Below are 16,281 nucleotides of genomic sequence, written 5' to 3'. Positions count from 1 at the left end.
ATATTTCATATATTAAGGAACAATACAAGGAGCATAATGTGGTACAGTATTACAAAAAGAGTGGCGTGCAGTTATACCAACTTCTACTGAAATGTCAAAGTTAATATTACAAGAGTTGAACGACCAATTTAAACAAAAGGAGGGGTGGTCCAGCTTCATGGTAGCAGTTATGGAACGTTTGTGAAGTGTTCCCCGTTGATCATCTCTGAACTCGTGCATGACAAAATAAGGTGATTCCAAAAATACAGTAATGGGGGCTTGCAGAGGAAGAGTTGCCCCTTGTTTGGCCAGCTTATCTGCCACTTGATTTTGCTCCTTGTAAATGTGTGTCACCCAAGGTCTACCCAGTAGATGTAGGAGATACCTGCATTCATTAATCAAGGATGAGTAATGTGAATTGTGAGAGTGGAGAGAGAAAATTACCTCAGTTGAATTCACATTGACCTCCTGCATTCATTAATCAAGGATGAGTAATGTGAATTGTGAGAGTGGAGAGAGAAAATTACCTCAGTTGAATTCACATTGACCTCCAATGGTGTAAAATTATATTATAGGGCAAGTCGCAGAGGCGGAGCCAGGATTTCGAGCTTATGGGTTCGGGATTCTAATCACTAAAAGTTATTGGGTTCTAAATTAATTATTTATACATATTTAATGAATTTTTTAAGATAAAATACATTATTCGAATGAAAGTTACTGGGTTCGGCTGAACCCGGTCCCAACACTCTACCTCCGCCACGGGCAAGTCGTAGCCCTTCCTGTAAAGTAGGTATAACATATCAAAGATGTATGGTAGAGAACCAAAGCATTAATATAAAATGCTCAAACTAAGGACAATTAACAGAAGGACTTGGCGAAAACTACTGCTTAAGCATAATTATGCAGTGATTTGCTGATAAATTTTTTAATTTTCTTTAGACCATCTCTACGAAAAAAGTGAAGTACCTATACATTGAATATTATTAAACGTTACTATTGTAAGTATTCCATTCGATGATTTCAGCCAAAAAAACAGAAGGTGAGATTGCTGTGGCTTTTTTTTTTTTTTTTTTCTGACATGAGAAATATAGATGCAGGGAAAGGAAAGGTACAATAATTGATAGAAAGAGACTGTAAATGCACGTTTTAAACCTTTTATTTGGTATTTTGTTTGTTTTCAATTTTTTTAAAAAGAGGACAAAAAGAACGAATTTCGATAAAATATTTATCTTTCCAGCTATTTTGGAACTAGGGGCTGTAGTTGACAGCAACAGATTTAGTTCGCTTTTATGATTATGATTTAGCAAAACTTGAGATCCAATTTCTTAATTAAATTTTATTCAGAAGAGCCTTGGTTGCCTCTATCTAAATTATTGAAAATTTTGCAAAAGTTAGTTACACTTGACTTTAGAAAAACGTCTTAAATTCGGCAGTTCCTAATTCTCTGTTCATGTACTAGAATATCCGGATGAGTTCAAAACCCTACTATATAAGAAAAAAGGACAAAAGAAACTGACCTTTCTAAAATGAACATTCTAAGGTGCTGTAATTTAGGTCACGGGTTCCCGTCGTGAAAACATTCTCTTGCAAAAATACAAGGTAAGACTGCGTATAAGAGACTCTTATGGTCCGACCTTTCTCTGAGTCCTGCACATATCAGAAACTTAGTATACCGAAGTGCTTTTTAACCTTGTAAGGTGCTATAATTTGTTAATTAGTACTCCATAATCACAGACTGAAAATATTTTTTTTTGCATTGCAGCAAATAATATTTTATCAATATTTGCTTGCAAATTGTTGACATTGTCACAGTGGCCACTTACAATAAGAATTAACGGGAAAGAGCTTTTTGTTAACTTTTAAATTAATTTGTGCAGCAATTAACTATATATAACAAGAAAAGTAAGACAAAAAATTGATCTTATTGTTAATACTTGAGCTCTACTATTTTTTATTTAATTTATAGCTATAACTAATCAATGATTTTAAAACCACCAGTAAGAGTCTAACCCAATAACAAAAACCAAGTTGTCATCATCGAAAAATGTCACGACCCGAAATTTCCACCATCGAGACCGTGATAACACCTAATATCATACTTACTAGGAAAGCCAACGTTAAAGTTTTTATTAGCCAAATCCTTTATGTTTCAGTGATCAACAATAAACAAGCTAAAATAAGTAGATATAAATGTGGAAGCAAGTAAATAGCCTCTTTGTTTATATGCTGCTACTGTTACTACCCAAAATCTAGTGTCACCATCCACGAACATTCTAAGATTTTACTACAAGCATTTGTCCGAAAGAAAATACACTTGTTTACGAAATAAGGAAAACAACAAAGTTTGGGGTATAGAATGGGACACCAGGACCTGCAGACGCCGATAAGACTACCTTGGGTCTCCGAACGAGTGAATCCTACAGCCAACCTCTCGATCAACACGAACATGCTCCAAAATCTGCACAGGAAGTGCAAAGTGTAGTATCAGTACAATCGATCACATGTACAGGTAAGTGCCGAGCCTAACCTCAACGAGGTAGTGACGAGGATACGGTGGGGCATTTACAATATAACCTGCGTACAGTGTATAATAAAAGCAGAAAGAAGGACAGGATAAAATAAAGCAGTAACTTACAAGGAATGAATACAGTTCTCAAAGCATATCATCAATGCTCAGCTATTACCAACCCTTAAGTGCAGTTTCAGACTATCGTTTCAACTAACACAGTCAAGAAAAATATTAACATAAAGGTTGTTACGGCGTGCAACCCGATCCCACCATATCACAATAATCACAATCACAGTTCACCCTTATTTCACCACAATCCACCCTAATTACACATGTTGCGGCGTGCAACACGATCCCATCGTACATAGCAATTCACCATTATTCCTCCTTAATATATCACCCTTTTTCACCTATTGCGGCGCGCAACCCGATCCCACCGTATCAATATCATTTACTCAACCATATCACAATAATCACCATATCACAATATTATAATCACCATATCACAATATCCCACCATATCACCCTTATCCCACCATATCACAATAATCACAATCACAGTTTACCCTTATTTCACCACAATCTACCCTAATTATACATGTTACAACGTGCAATCCGATCCCATCGTACATAGCAATTCACCCTTATTCCTCCTTAATATATCACCCTTATTTCACCTATTGCGGCGTGCAACCCGATCCTACCATATGAATATCATTTACTCAACAAATATAGAAATTACACAACTCGAATTACATAACTCTTCACAAGGCTCCACTTCTAACCAAAACATCTAAGAAGATTATACACTATGAGACTTTACACAAGTAATAATACTCAACGAGACCAATACAGAATATGCCTTGAAAGTACCAATAACCAGCTTAAACAAATACTAGGAGACAACGAAGCTATGAAAGAACTAATACTTCCAACAAGAGATACAATGTCTAACAAGTAGCAAATAGGATGGAATTACAAGTAAAGCATGTAGCAGTTAAGGCAGGAAAAGACAATATAAGAAGAACGGGAAGAAAACAGGAAAAACAGATAAATTAGCGGCGCATAGGTACTCGTCACTTCACCTATATGCCACTCACATGGATTTCACATAGAAAATAAGTCAAGGATTCCTAATCCCTCGAGTCAAAGTTAGACAAGACACTTACCTCGCTCCGCATGCCACTCAATGCTCAATTATCGCTTTTCCTCTAGTATCTACCTCCAAAACACCCGTATCTAGCCACAATTAACTCTTATTTCTAAAGGAATCAACTACAATGCATAAATTTAGATTTCTCAAACTTTCACCCAAAAAGCCAAAAATTGACTCCGGGCCCACTTGGTCAAAACTCAAGGTTCGGACCAAAATTTATTTATCCATTCATCTCTGAGCCCGGATATATAATTAGTTTTGGAATCTGACCTCAAATTAAGGTCTAAATCCCCAATTTGCAAAAACCTCCAATTCTTCCTAAATCTCTAGTTTTCTACCATGAAAGAACAAAGATTAGCTCTAGGAATTCAATGGGTTATGTTATAAACGGAAGAAAATGAGTTAAAGAGTACAAAACTATGATTTGGTGTTGAATTCTCCCTTCAGAATCGCTCTTAAGTCCGAGTTATAATGAAAGAGTTATGAAATTTTGAAAAATCCCATTTCTGCTCTGTTTTAAGTCTCAGGCGTCAGGCCTTCTTCATGTTCGGGAAGGGCCTGCCGCGATCGCGAAAGGCAGCGGCCCAAAGGCCTACGCATTTGTGAATTCTACTATGCGTTTGCGAAGGCTGCTCCCCCTTGGCCTTCGCATTCGCGAGTCAGTGCTCGCGTTCACGTAGAAGAACGGTTGTCCCCTCCCTCAGGTCCCTTACGCTACGTGTTCGCGAGAGCCTGGTCGCGTTCGTGAAGGGTAATGCCCCCAATGCTCCGTGTTCGCGAACAATCCTTCGCGCTCGCGAAGAAGAAAATCCCCCTGACTCTAATTTACCTTTCGCGTTCGCGAGAGTACCTCCGCGAACGCGATGAAGGACACACCAGATATCAACTGAAGCCAAAAAGCAGATTTCCTAAGTTCTAAACATCCTGTAACCTATCCGAAACTCATCTGATCCCTCGGGACTCCAAACCAAACATGCACACAAGTCCTAAAACATAATACGAACTTTCTCGCGTGATCAAATCGCCAAAATAACACATATAACTACGAATTTAGCACCAAATTGAATGAAATTTTCAAGAAAGTTTTAAAACCTCTATTTTCACAACCGGACGTCCGAATCACGTCAAACCAACTCCGTTTCTCACCAAATTTCACAGACAAGTCTTAAATATCATAATGAACCTGCACCGGGCTTTGGAACCAAAATATGGACTCGATACCAATGAAATCAAACATTAACCAAATTCTTAAAATTATTTAATTTTCAGACTTTCAATTTTCATAAAAAATTCATTTCTCGAGTTAGGGACCTCGAAATTCGATTTCGGGCATACGCCCAGGTCCCATATTTCGATACGGACCCACCGGGACTGTCAAAACATGAATCCGGGTTCGTTTACTCAAAACGTTGATCGAAGTTAACTAAATCAACTTTTAAAGGCAAAAATTATTATTTTCATCAACTTTCACCATAAAAACTTTTCGGAAACATGCCCGGACTATGCACACAAATTGAGGAGGGTAAAATGAGATTTTAAAGGCCTCGAAACACATAATCGAGTTCTAAAATATAAGATGACCTTTTGGGTCATCACATTCTCCACCTCTTAAATAACCGTTCATCCTCGAACAGATATAGAAAAGTACCTGAGCTGGTGAAAAGGTGGGGATATCTGCTCCGTATATCGGACTTGGACTCCTAGTTAGCTGTCTCAACAGGCTAACCTCTCCACTGCACTCGAGCTGAAGGATAACTCTTTGACCTCAACTGACGGACCTGCCGGTCTAGAATAACTATCGGCTCTTCCTCGTAGGTCATATCCTTGTCCAACTAGACAGTGCTGAAGTCTAACACGTGGGATGGATCGCCATGATACTTCCAAAGCATGGACACATGAAACACTAGATGTACCGCTGATAAACATGGTGGCAACGCAAGTGTGTAAGCCACCTCTCCCACTCGCTCAAGGATCTTAAAAGGCCCGATATATCTAGGGCTCAGCTTGCCCTTCTTTCCAAACCTCATTACACTCTTCCACTACTAAAAAAGGCCTTTGGCGGTAATTATTTAACGGCAATACGGTAATTGCCGTTAATAGATTCTTTAAGCTGAAATATTAGCGGTACATGACCATTAGTCGGTAAAAGATATGCTTTTACCGACAATAAAAATAAGTTGCCACTAAAAATTACTAATTTAAATCAATTTTTATTATTTTTACTTTCCCTCCAAACCCATAATAAAAAATTCTTTCCCTCTAATTTTTTGGACTAAGACTAAACTATTCCCTCCAATTACAAAATAATAGGAAAACCTATTATCGCGCCTCCACGGCCTTCATCGAACGGGATACAGAATCGCGCATTCCTCAGCCTTCATCGAACGACAGGATTAACAAAATCAGCATATCAGGTCTTCGTCCAGCTTTCCCCCTAGATAACTCCTCTTATTACTTCTTTTCTTACCCAGCAGTTGCGATTTACTATTGAATTTGGATTGGTGCTGCTCGATTATTCTCAATATTCGTTGTTAGTATTCTCCCTTTCATCCATCTCCAACTTCTCTTTTCGTGTAGGTTCAAGATTGTTGCAGAAATCATTCTTCTCTTTCACTTTCTAGTCTTTATCAGCAAAAAATTCTGCTTACCAGGTACAAATTTGTGATTTTCTATATCCAACTATTGCGTTTTGAGATTTGTAAAAGTATAGGTTTTCCGCATATGCTAAATAGTTTGTGATATTCGGCTGCTGTTAAATTGATATGCGATTGATTGAGTTTATTCCTCCTCTATTCCTTTATTGTTTTATGAATTGGTTCCTCGGTATGTTTTCTAATGCTATTGTTATTCTTGTGAATTTTCAGAAATTTTCTAAGCGTCGTCGATGCATATTGATGTTTTCATTGAATCTATCACTAGTCGAGATATGAATTCCACTAGTCGACATATATACTGTTTTTATTCTTTTGTTAATTGATGCGAGCTTTTCTGCTTTTCATAAATCTGATGGCTTTGTACGAAATAAGCATATGCTCAATTTGACTAACTTGATCATTTTGTTCTAACTGTTGTTAAAAAACTATTGATAATAATTGTTTAGTGAGATTGTAAATCAGTGTAGAGTTTGTCAAACAACTAAAACGTGACTCAAATATTTTCAAACTCAAGGGTAGCTTCCTAGGAAAACAACACACTAGTTGTTAATTTTTTCACATCTTTAGATAAACATGATGCTTCCTCCTGTTTTGAGCGTCACCTGCTGATCTCTGCTGATCTGTTGGAGTTATATTAGTACTAGTATAGCTTAATTCAGCTAGATAATTTTTTCATTTTGGAGAAGGAATTACGCGAACTAGAGGTCGCAACTGGCTGGTAATTGAACAAGACGACGATGAAGATGTGCGACCTTATATTGAGCATTTGATGGACGGTCAAAATCATTCTGCAACCCAGCCTTATTTTGAGCAGTTGATGGATAATCAGAACTACTTTTAAGACCAGGCACATGATGATCAATCTAATGAGTTGATTGATTAGTACCTAAAAGTACATGACTTAGTTCTGGATATAAAAACTTGACAGAATCTGAAAGATAGGAAAAAAAGATGGGAATGTAAAGGCTCTTTCTTTACATATCTCCCTATTTAGTAGAGTCTTTATTAGGAAGTTGATGATGGATCAGCAGAGGCCGAGCTAGAATTTGTGACTTGGTTCTAAATTAATAATTTATACATATACATTGGATTTTTTTAAATATAAATACAGGATATGAACAAAAGCTATTGGATTCGGCCGAACCCGCGACCAACACTGTAGCTCCGCCCATGCGTGTCGGAACATATGCTAAAAATAAAAAAGGTGATTAAATATCCTACTCTTCTTCTGGAAGAAACAATATCAACTAAGATAGGACCCAAGAGAATAGTAGAAAACTGAAGTTTCAGTTATATATCATGACTTTGGAAGTTGCCATTTTAAAACTACATACAGTACTATAAGGATTATACAAGGGTAGTTCCTTGCTATGTTGAATTTTCTTTTGAGAAATTGTCTTTAGAAGCCTGAAAGTTACAGTTTTTCTACGTAGGAAGTCTAATGGCAACTGGAGTACCTTTTGCAAACTTGATATACCTGACCTTGAAATTTATAGCATATGTACTCTTTTGTTACAGAGATATCATTAACAATGAGCTCTACGCAGATGTACCATATTGTTGGGGAATGATACAAATGCAAAGACTGCAAGGAGAAAATAGGGTTCGACCTTGCATACATCTACATACAAGGACAACACATTAAACTATTATCGGCAAATATGTACAAGTTGATAATTTACTTCATTAAAAATTAACATTAAGTGAACCATTTGACAAATGATAAAACCAACCCAATGACGATGATCATATTTCAGTAAGCTAGTGTTTTTGTCAGCTTTTATATATTGAATTCGTCTTCCCACTTATTAATTTTTTTACCAATAACTCCCCTCCACCATTGTCTACCATATTTTTAAGGAAGCCACCTTTCTGCCACAAGTAGATAAAAATATAAATTACATGCATATTTCATGTAGTATTTACTTAATATTGATTCAAAAAATATCAGTCAATATTGAAACCCATTTTTTAAACTTCTTTTAAGATTCAGATACCATTGAAAATTTCAATTGTGAACGACCTACGAGACGGAGCATTCATGGGCCATACAGTGACAGTACATGACTACATTCAATAGCACTATAGGAATTATTTGTCCTTGAATCAATTATCTGAATATTCTACTATAAGTTGCCTCAGTGGGGCATCTGATCCATTGCAGCTGCAAGAGTTTGGTCTGCTTATAGGCATAGAAAGTCCATGAACTGTGTAGATTGGGATTTAACATATAGTTAGTTCGCAGCTGTGATAACTTATCTTTCCACTGCCTGGATTGTTGGTCTGATGGTGTTGTGCATTAGACAGTTACTTAATGATAACCATCTCGGTATACTTGATTTTGATCAACAAACCTACTTATCTGGATAGAAAAATAGGTGCCTTTTGATCCGGAAAGCTGGTTTCTTCAATGAAAGCTGCAGATAGTAATCTTCAGTTGTGAACTACTTTCTCCGTCTTTATTTTTAATATACATCTACAGCTCTGAACCAGTTGGTTAGCATTAAGTTTTGAGATTCAACTGGAAATTTGGATAGTTTGAGTTGGTTTTGAGACCAAAAGTTGAACTATTATTCTGGAGTGAAAGAAAAAATCTCACCTTAGGACAGTTTAATTTTGTAGTAAGTGTAGAAGAAAAGCTCAAACATTTTTCTTCTTATTGCTAGAAAAGTTGTTATCCACAATATCAAACCAACGGTTTAAGTTCGACTCTTTTGCTGGTATCTTCAATCTTGAACTTGATAGATTTGACTTTTTGCTCTCAAAAGAACTTAGGCTTTCTAGAAAAGGAACTTTTTGCTATCAACATGAAATTCTTGCTAAGTTATCTTCATGAGGATAATAATCCACTTTGACTGATAGCAAATCTTAAATAGTTTTGGACATGGACGCCGGTTGTTGCAATGGTTAAGGGATTTTCTAGTTTGTGAATTACAATGTAGGACTTTATATGGTCTAATTATAGTTAAATTTGAGATGGATAGTGTCGATGTTGTTTTTTCTTTAATTTTGGTTGTCCCATGCAGTATGATGCAGTTGCTCCTGACACTGTTTCGATTAGTTCATTATTATCGCATTTCTCTTCCCAACATTGCATGAGCATTGTGTGTTCTTTTTTACTATATGGAAGAATTGACTTATCTAATCATAATCTCAAGCAAGCTCCAACTAGCCTGGAATTGAGTATTGTATTTCATCTATTGATATAGTTATTTTATAATTTCAGGTCATACAGTATGATATTCAATAATTTAGCAGGCCAAAGATTTCAATATGACAAAGAGTTGCAGAAATTATTTGAAGATTGTTATTTGTGAAGATTAGTTATATAATGAAATTAGCTATTTAGTTTAAATAATTTTAAGTTTATTTATTTAATTTAATGTAATATTAATATTTTGGAAGTACTTCCTTTTGTTAAGATTTAACGAGATATATTATGGTTTTATGAATTAATATTGATATGTTTTGTTATTTGCATTATTTTTTATCAAATATAGTAGCCATTATTAATGATGGATAAACTTACCGTTATATCTATTGACTTTTAGCGCCAATTTAACAGGATATACCGGCTATCGATAAAAGCACAAATTAAGACGTTTATACATGAATATTGTAGCCATTATATTGCAATTGAAGATGACTTTTAGTGGCAATTTAATTGAATTTACTAGGCATTAAAATGGACGCTACAAGGGCATAATAATACATTTTTAGAAGAGATATTGTTGCCATTCTAATTGCCACAAAACAATTCCCGCTAAAGGTATGGACTTTTAGCGATAATTGTTTTGACTTTAGCAACTATAAAAATGGACGTTAAAGGAGCATTATTAGCCATTTTTAGAGTGGTTTAGCAGCCATCATTATTGCCGCAAATATTTGCTGTTAAAGTAAATGAGTTTTAGCGGCAATAAGTCATACCCTTTACCAACTTTTGGGATAAACGCCGCTAAAGGCTTTACCAACCCCGGCTTCAGCGGCTAAATACCAATTGCCGGTAAATGATATAGCGGCTATTGTTATTGCCGCCAATGTTGTTTTTTATTGCCGCTAAAGTCCCTTTTTGTTTTAGTGTTCATGGGTGATACCCGATGCAACACTCACTTTACGACCATGAATGCCACACCACAAACCCAACGATCAGCATAACTATTCTATATGGACTGAGCTATGCGAAGTCTATCCTGAATGATCTTAACCTTATCCAAGGCATCCTGTACCAAATTTGTACCCAATAACCGAGCCTCCCCCGGCTCAAACCATCCCACCAAAGACCGACATCGTCTACTATATAATGCCTCATAGCGAGCAATCTGGATGTTCGACTGATAGCTGATGTTGTAGGCGAACTCAACAAGGGGCAAGAACTTATTCCACGATCCTCTAAAGTCTATAACACATGTGCAGAGCATATCCTCCAAGATCTGAATAGTACGCGTGGATTATCCGTCCGTCTGAGGATGAAATGCTATGCTTAACTCAACCCGCGTACCCAACTCACGTTGTACCGCCCTCTAGAAGTGCGAGGTAAACTGCGTACCTTGATAAAAAATGATAGACACGGGCACACCGTAAAGACGAACGACCTCACGTATATAAATCTCTGCCAACCGCTCTGAAAAATAGGTAATTGCCATGGGAATCTATCCACAATAAACCAAACTGCATCAAACTTCCTCTGAGTCTATGAGAGTCCAACAATGAAATCCACATTGATACGCTCCAACTTCCACTCAGGAATCTCCATCTTCTGAAGCAAACCACCAGGTCTCTGATGCTCGTACTTGTTGACAATTTAGACACCGGGATACACGTGCAACTATATCTTTCATCATCCTCTTCCACCAATAATGCTACCGCAAGTCCTGATACATCTTGGTAGCGCCCATATGAATAGAATACCGGGAACTGTGGGCCTCCTTTAGAATCAACTCACGAAGTCCATCCACATTAGGCACACAAACACGACCCCGCATCCTCAAAGCTCCATCATCTCCATCCGTAACCTTCTTGGCATCACCGTGCCGCACTATGTCCCTAAGGACAAGCATATGAGGGTCATCAAATTTTCGCTCCTCGATGCGCTCAAACAAAGAAGACCGAGCGATCGTGCAAGCTAAAACATGACTGAACTCAGAAACATCCAACCTCATGAACTGATTGGCTAAAAACTGAACATCGAAGGCAAGCGATCTCTCATTGACTGGAATATACGCAAGGCTGCCCATACTAGCTGACTTCCTACTCAAAGCATCGGCCACCACATTGGCCTTCCCGGGATGATACAAGATGGTGATATCATAGTCTTTCAATAGCTCCAACCACCTCCTCTGCCTCAAATTGAGCTCTTTTTGCTTGAACAAATACTGCAAACTCTTATGATCCGTGAACATCTCACCTGACACGCTATATAGATAGTGCCTCCACATCTTCAATGCGTGAACAATGGCTGCCAGCTCCAAGTCATGGACATGATAATTCTTCTTGTGAATCTTTAGCTGCCGTGAAGCATATCCAATAACCTTGCCACCCTGCATCAACACCGCACCAAGTCCAATACGAGATGCGTCACAATATACTATATGTTGATACCAAATTTTTCCCTATACATTTGTAATATGCATAAATACTTTCAAAATAGTATATATATGCATATATAAGCATGCACCAGGTTTTTATAATTTTTCCATAATTTTAAATTGATTTATTTCCTCCCTTTTTTACTCATAAAATCCCCAATAATTATCCCTCAAATTATTGTTTTGGTAATCTAGTCATCTAAATTCTATTTTTATGCCAAAATATTGCTAAAATATTTTAGTGCATCCTTATAATTGCATTTTGTATTTTTAAAGCTAATTTGCATATAATTGCAATATTAGCCTTATTAATGTACTATTACGTTTTATATGCATAAAATGATCTTCTATATTTTTAAAATGTTAAATATCTATTTTAAATCATTTTAGTACATGAAATTACTTTTTTAAAAATCATCTATTATTTATTATAAATTATATAGGGTTAAATTGGCTATTTAAAACTTAGCCAAATTGGATTTCAATTTTAGCCTAAATTAACCCTAATACCCAGCTCAATTTTAGGCCAAATTACCCCACCCAAACCCTAAACACACCTACCCGACCCAGAACCAATTAAATCATGGCCATTGATCTTTCAGATCAACGGCCCGTATTGATTCTTGCCTTTTTTAATTCTAAACCACCCCAACCCTAATCATTTTTCATATACCGCCACCCTAAAATCCTCTGTACTCTTAGTACACTCTCAACCTAACCCTAGCCCTTCAACCACCGACCTCTCTTCTCCGGTCATCTCCGGTGACCTCTCATCGTCTCCTACGCCTCCAATGGCGTCTCTCATGCCATGCTTGCCTTCTCTAAGGTCTTCAAGGACCCAGGGCCATGCCGACTTGCACCTAGGGTTCGTCACCTACCTATTCTTGGCTACTCCAGTGTGATTTCAAGCAAAATCATGCTGTATTTGCAACGATCTTTGGGTTTTCTAAGCAGGTTCTTCATCTCTATATGAGTTTCCTAATTTATTTTCTGTACTTCCTAGATCTGTACAAATCTAAGATGATTTGAATTTGTTCCTTTAATGTTTTACACTGTCCCTAAGATTCTTTACAAGAATCGTTGATTTTAAGTGTTTTTCACCTGCTTCAAAAAACTAGGGTTTCAGAACTTCTTTTTAAAACCTTGTTTAACTGATTCTTTGCGTTTAAACTTCTATTTCTTGCATTATCTTAACTGATTTTATGACTTTACTACATCTTTGTTGAAAGCCCTAATTTTCTAGGTTTCTTCATTTGGTTCTGTGTATCAGCATGACTGACCGGTTCTCGTTTGAGTTTCTGTGACTATCTTGCCTCGAATATGTTTCTACTGCTCAAGACTTGCCTCTTTTCTATCAGTGTTGTTTAACCTTCATGTTTGCTAGAGTTTATTCTTATCTTACTCTATTTATATGCTAAAACATTGACTCATGACTCTCTTTAATTGATTCTGAATTCCCTGTTTCTTGGCTTGATTTGAAAACTTTCCTTTAGACCTTCGATTCTTCCTGTCTAAACTTGGCTTATTTTCTTATTCATGGGAACCTATGATATTCTCCTTAAATCAGTTTTATTTCGAGTCCTTGATTCACTAATTTGCTATATGCCGATTCTTAATTATTTCTATATTCTGCAACCTCATTTAGTTTTCTTACCTTATTTAGGTTAACCATGTTATTTGCTGATTCTTCACTAACTGTTTCCTTAATTGAACCCTCATGTATTTACCCCTAATTGTCTATTTTGTACCTAATGCCTTACTTGATTTCTTTCCTTAAATATTTTTGCTCATAACCGTTGGTTAATTGCCCCTTAATTAAGGGAGTACTTGCATTGATTTGATTCTGATTAGTACTAGTTCCATAATTATTGCTAAACTTTGATTCCTACCTTATTTTCTGCCTATTTTCAAACTATAAGTACCTGGCTTTTATAACACAACACACGAACACATTGGTTCAAAAAGCTCTCTCTCACACTCAAAACTTTCTGCTCTCTCTTTGGTTACTAGCTATTATTCTAAGTTAGCCGGCTGCTAGCCAAGGCTAACTATTGTGCTTTCCTATTCCTCACTTTGTGTTTACCATCTCTCTACCGGTATGTTATGATTTCAATTCAAGTCTCAAAACCAATATGCTTCTTTACTACTTCACTTTATCATGTTTCTAATTTGTTTCTATCTATAGTTTTGTTGTTCAACATGTAATTGACATGCTTACATTAGTGCTTCATATAGCATGCTAGTCTAACCTTGTTAGGGCTTTTCAGAACATGTTCTACCCCCCTCCCCTAGTAGTTTGTCTCAACATGACTCTACCCTGCTTTGAATGCTTATCTACTTGTTATCCGGTTTTGATATGCAAGCTGATCTGTCACATTAAATGGTTGATTCTATGATTGTTTCTAAAACTCCTACTGTATTGGTACCAATAGCTATCCCCTAATCCCTTAAACCCCACAAGAACTGCTATGGTCCTAATACTTTGTGCTCTATGTGTCCCCCAATTCCCATTCCTCTGTATGAAGGACTGTTATTTGAGTATTGCTGAACTTGTTTGACTGACATGCTGTTTGTTTAATTACACCACTGTTTTCAAAAGTTGTTTACCCAACAACTCTCTTGCTTACAAAGTTATTTCAACTAAATCTCTCTTTTACATTGTTTTCCTACTGAAACCCTTTCAAACTATGTCAAGCACTCTCACTCTACTCCTAAGTCCCAGGGTTCTGCACCCTCCAGTGTGTGTACTGCCTTGGGATCCTCTTGAGATCTATCTGAACTCTAGCACACTAAGGCTGGCCCTTCCACACTGCACTTACTCAATTTGGTTACAAAGTATAGGTGTGAGCACTGCCCGGGATCCTTGAGATCCTTAGGAAACTCTGACGCACCTAGACAATGATATTGTCTATGAAATTGGCATCTGAAGCTATTGGAGGTTTGGGAAATCACTTGGGCCTGCTTCAGGCTCCCTATAGTGTAACTTCTTCTTTTTCTTTATCTATGTAATTCATTCATCTAGTTTGTAATAATTTGTAAATGAGTATTGGGGTGATTAGTAAAAAGGAGTGGGTAGTTACATATTTGTGGGGTAATATAGGTACAAAACCATGCCTATAGGATCTCATATATGCTATGTCTGCCCTATCATGTTAGAAACCATGCCTATATGATTTCATATATTTGCTATGTTTGTCTCACCATGCTAGAAATCATGCCTATAGGATTTAAAATCAACTTCACAAATAGATATCATACTTAAGCATGTGATCAAGTTCAAGTTTCTGTTCCAATGGTTGTTTACATTTATTTCCACTAGAAATCATGCCTATAAGTCTATAAACAACTAGATATCATGCTCATAGGTAACAACATCAGAAATTCTATCTATGAATTTAAAATTAGTTTAGTTTAAATAAATCAGTTCAATTCATGATTAGTCTACTTCGAAGTTGGTCTAATCAATGGTTTGTTTTTCCTGAAATGAATTTTTTCAAATACTGCTCTAATTTACTATTAGAAAGCATGCCTATAGGAATTCAAGAGTCTGTTTTAAAAATCTACCCACTATTTTACTATATCAAACATAGTTATCATGCTCTTAGGGCATCACTATTCAACGTGTAGGCAAGCCTATAGGGCATTTTTAAATTATGCAACTCTGAAACTGTATTTCTACTACTTGATGTTGTTCAGATTTAACAGGTTAAAATCAGTAGGAAAAACTGATTAGGGCCTTACTATTAAGTTTACAAAAACAAGGTTGCATGTTTCTGTGCGTTGACATCCATTTAGACGTCCAGTTTAGCCCTTTTTCTCTAAACAAAAACTGATATTGTTTATGTTTGAGACGTGCTGCCTATGTGTATTTCTTGTGGAGGTAAACTTGGGCCTTTTAACTGTATCTTTTTATATTTAGCTGTTAAGTCCTATGTATTCTTGCCTGTCACCAAGAATTTTCTCCCTTTTAAGCACCTTAGGGGTCGTCTAGAACTGCCCAGATTTAGAGGTCCTAAAATACCTCCAGGGCCACAAGGAAGGGGCGGGTAGTGCACACATAGGACATTGCCAAGGTTATTAGAACGCTTTAAGCTATGACCACGGGGTGGGAAGGGTAGATATGAGATATAATGACAATGCGCTAATGTCATGTGTAGCTCCTCATTGAGGAGTGTTTACCGGACATTGTGTGGGGTGATCCTGTAGGCTAACCAACCTAGGATCCCTCCTTTCCCAAAACCCTTCTATTTAAAACTTTGTTTTATATGTATACAACTTGTTCAAAACTTTTGTCTATTATCTGAGTCATACAACGTCCAGCGTGCTTTACTTGCAATTATTTGTTTCAACTACTTATTTGTTAATGGATTAATTCATAAGTATAAGTTCGGCCGGGAC

The 16,281-nt window shown here is 36.7% G+C and overlaps 1 long non-coding RNA gene across 1 annotated transcript; it reads left to right on the top strand.

Moving 5' to 3' along the window:
* Positions 1-5,902: 5,902 nt before the first annotated feature.
* Positions 5,903-9,760, top strand: LOC142166270 (uncharacterized). The gene is made up of 3 exons (XR_012696538.1): positions 5,903-6,058; positions 6,222-6,295; positions 9,525-9,760. It is a non-coding gene; the product is annotated as an uncharacterized LOC142166270 (long non-coding RNA).
* The last annotated feature ends 6,521 nt before the right edge of the window (positions 9,761-16,281 follow it).

This window comes from Nicotiana tabacum, chromosome 11, assembly GCF_000715075.1.
Source record: "Nicotiana tabacum cultivar K326 chromosome 11, ASM71507v2, whole genome shotgun sequence".
NCBI classification, from domain to species: Eukaryota; Viridiplantae; Streptophyta; class Magnoliopsida; order Solanales; family Solanaceae; genus Nicotiana; species Nicotiana tabacum.
Note: the sequence above shows the minus strand (reverse complement) of the source record. Positions and strands in the feature narration are given on the sequence as shown.